Source organism: Belonocnema kinseyi, chromosome 6 (assembly GCF_010883055.1).
Source record: "Belonocnema kinseyi isolate 2016_QV_RU_SX_M_011 chromosome 6, B_treatae_v1, whole genome shotgun sequence".
In the NCBI taxonomy this organism is placed as follows: domain Eukaryota; kingdom Metazoa; phylum Arthropoda; class Insecta; order Hymenoptera; family Cynipidae; genus Belonocnema; species Belonocnema kinseyi.
The window spans coordinates 54,915,337-54,919,242 of NC_046662.1; positions in this window are offsets into that span (position 1 = coordinate 54,915,337).

Sequence of the window (3,906 nt, forward strand, 5' to 3'; positions counted from 1 at the left end):
GTCTTCGGGTTGCGGATAGAGGGTCCCTGTACCAAGGGTTTCTGCTGAATATGGTTACAAAAATAAATAGGCAGTCACGGACAATTGTCCAGGGGTGGTCCCAAAGGAATTAACCCACAAGCGGAGGTGTGAAAACCGTGCCGAAAGCTGAATGGCACCTGGGAGAGGTGTCTAGAACGGTGACTCTGGGATACCGGGCAACCTCTCAGAGTACACAGCCTTATCCTTGCATACGGGGCTCTACAAGGATGGACGAACCCCTTTCCCTAGCTTCTCGTGGGAACAACAATGACAACACCAAACACAGTTGTAGTAAGTGCGGTTCAAAACAACAGAACGCGCAGGGCTCCCGACAATGGGTCGGCCAACAATGCCGACCAATCTACAGCTGGGGGAGCCAATGAAAATGGATTCAATGCGATGGATCGGCGGGATCTCGCAACCTTTGGGTGGACGGAGCAACTGAATCACGACTTGCTAGAATGCTACGATGCGAGTGTGGCCCGTGAACAAGGTTACATGGCACGGCTGCATGCTCTGTGGTGCAAGAAACACCCAGAGGTATCGCACTTTTCGCAGCAACGTCTGCAAAACCATGCTGAACTACTCCGTAAAAGGGGCTATGTAAGCGGAACGCCTACTCTACCACAGGTAGAACAAGCCGGCAAAAAAGAAAAAGAGGCAACACTAAGACCAACCGCGGACAGGCATCCAATAGATGAAGAGCGATGCTTTACGACCCGGAGAAACATCAACACTAAGGTTTCTCTCAAGCCTAAAGATCTAAGTGAAATGGATGACGAGCTCCGTGGACATTTTACCGGTGAATCCGACCTCTGGGCTATCAACTATTGTGTGTATAATGCAGCGAGAGCTTTGGCCAACGTGAACCGTAAAACAAAACCAACGGCTGATCATAAGACCAAAAGACGAATGCATGAACTTGCCATAAAGATAGGCTGGGCAAGACAGTAGACGTCCCGCATTCAATGTGTGATTGACTACATCACATCTGGCAGGAATTTTACCGCCAAGGTTCGAAAGTTCGCGCGCGAACTCCGGACCCGTTATCACACACTTAACAAGTCAAAGCTGCTGACCATCAGGCAGCCTATTGTTGAGAGAATACGGATACTTTCTGACGCTAAGAGTAGTCTAGAGCGGAGGAAGAGGTGGGTCAGAGTAAATCAACAGTTTCTCTCTGACCTATCTCGACTCTTCCAAAACCCTCCAGTTACTGTCGAACACCTACCCAAACCAGAGGAGGTCGAAGTATTTTGGAGAAAAGTCTACGAAGTTTAGCATAGACTGGACGAAGACTCAGAAAATATAAATAGCTTCAAGGAGTTATGTGTTGTTCTCATAACACCTGATAAAGAATGCCCACCCATCACTACCGAGGAGGTACAAAAATATATTAAGAGGGATGAAGAACTATTCCGCACCGAGACCAGATTGTATCAAAACCTTCTGGTGGAAGAAGTTTTCTTCAACCCATCAGCATTTGGCCCGTATTTTCACCTCATATTTGAAGTCGGAAGAGCCGATTCCAGAGTATTTGGTGGAAGGGCGCACAATGCTCCTGCCAAAAATAGGCAACTTAGCTGACCCGAAGAACTACAGGCCAATAACTTTTCTGAACACGCTTTATAAGATATTCACAGCTATCCTAAATGATAGGATTTTTCGGGCAATTGAACCTGTTTGGCAAGAAATGTATAAACAACGAGGCTCAAAGAAAGGCCTAGCCGGATGTCGGGAGAACCTGCTCATCGACAGATGTGTCTGCAAAGATGCAGCAACCTACCAGCGTGACCTATCGATGGCCTAGATTGATTATCGGAAAACTTTCGATTCGACATCCGATAGATTTATCATCTGTCTTTTGGAAATCTTAAAGTTTCATCCGCAAATAGTAGGGTGCATAGAGAGATTGATGCCACTTTGGAAAACCAGATTTACTATCTTATCTGAAAAATAGTGTGACAACTAACAAGGTCACGTTTCAGAGAGGTGTCTTTCAGGGCGACACCATGAGCCCACTCCTCTTTTGCCTTACATTATTGCTACTATCTCTAGCACTGCGCCATTCCGATGGGTACTTATGCGGCAAAACTGCAGGTCGAAAGTACAAGGTCACTCATGTATTTTACATGGACGATCTTAAGATCTATGCCAAAAACAGAGAGCAACTGCATCTAGCTCTGGGGATTGGCGAACGATATACTAAGGAAATTGGAATGGAATTTGGGTTAAACAAATGCGCCAAGGTTTATTTGAAGCGAGGAAAACTTAATGGCATCCCTGAGGATCCTGAGCTCGTTGATATAAGCGCCATGTGACACCTTTGTGCTGGAGAGACTTATACATACCTGGGCGTGCCACAGAGCCGCATTGAGGATGTGACATGCATAAAGGATACTCTCCGAAGCAGATACAAACCTCTCATCCGACAGATTTGGTCTTCCGAACTGTCAGCGAGGAACAAAGTATCTGCAACGAACATGCATGCCGTCCCGGTACTACTCTATTCATTTGGAGTAGTTCCATGGATGAAGAACGAGCTCAGATCTCTTGATATCGGGACAAGAAAGGTTATGCACATGAACAAAAGCATGCATCTTAAGTCTTCTGTTCCGCGACTGTACATCTCACGCCGTCAAGGGGGTCGCGGAATATTGAGTCTTGAATGTCTTCACAACAGGATTATTCTGGGTACAGCACATAGAGTTGCAAATGGAAGAGACCCTCTTCTTGAAATGGCCAGGAATCACGAAGAAGTGAGCAAAGGAGCATTTCTGTACAAAGCAGCCGAGGAGGCTGCTGAAACACTCGGACTTGACTTCAGTATTAGGGGTGAGCAAAATGCATCAAATCTTATCTATCTCGAGTACTCACTCCTGAAAGCTCAGATTAAGAAAGGAAAAGAGAAAAACTTTCGTAAACAGCTCCTCGATAAGAGGATGCACGGTATCTTCCACAGAAACGCGAAGGATCAGTCAATGTCTTGTGAGCTAACGTTTGCTTTCCTTAAATCGCCCGGATTGAAGTCTGGTACAGAGGGTTTTATTTTTGCATGCTAAGACGGTGCCATTTCCACCTTAACATACCGTCGCCACATTTTGAGCCAAGACATTTCCGATGATAGCTGCAGGGCGTGCCATGCACACCCCGAGCATTTAGCTCACATACTATCTAGTTGTCTAACTCACGCGGGAACGACCTACATTCAAAGGCACAATGCGGCACTAAGAGTACTTTATTACCATCCCTGTCACTCCTACGGCATTCACCTTTATATCGCTCCTCTAAATGCTCCTAGGGAAATTGAGTCAATTGTCGAGAATGGGAAGTGCCGCATATACTTGAACTTTATATTCTCGACAATTGTTTCTGTTGCTCACTCGAGGCCTGACGTGGTTCTTCTTGACTTCGAGAAGCGAACCATGTTCGTTATCCAATTTTCGGCACCAGCTGACAAAAACATCATAGCCAAGGAGAATGAAAAGAAAGAGAGGTATCGAGACCTTGTAAGGGAGTTGCAACGATTGTACCCGGAATATTTTGTTAAACTGATCGTCCTTGTCATCAGCCCTCTTGGAGGTGCCAAGCTTTCACTTGCTAATGGCCTAAAAAGCGTCCCTGCGTGTCAACAATATGCTAGAACACTTGCGGGAAAAATGCAGAAGGCGGTTGTCCTTGGGTCGCTCCGTGTTCTTAGGGTGCACGAGGCTTTTACTGGATCGTCGTATTGATTCCTTTACAGACTGTAACCAGCTATCTCACGGTTGTGAGACGTGGTTGTGGCTGAAATTTTACCGCGATTTCGCTGGGAGCAGGTGCAAATTTTCAGATTAGCACCCGCTCCCGACGAAATCCTGCGGTTGTTCTTATGACAAATTTTTA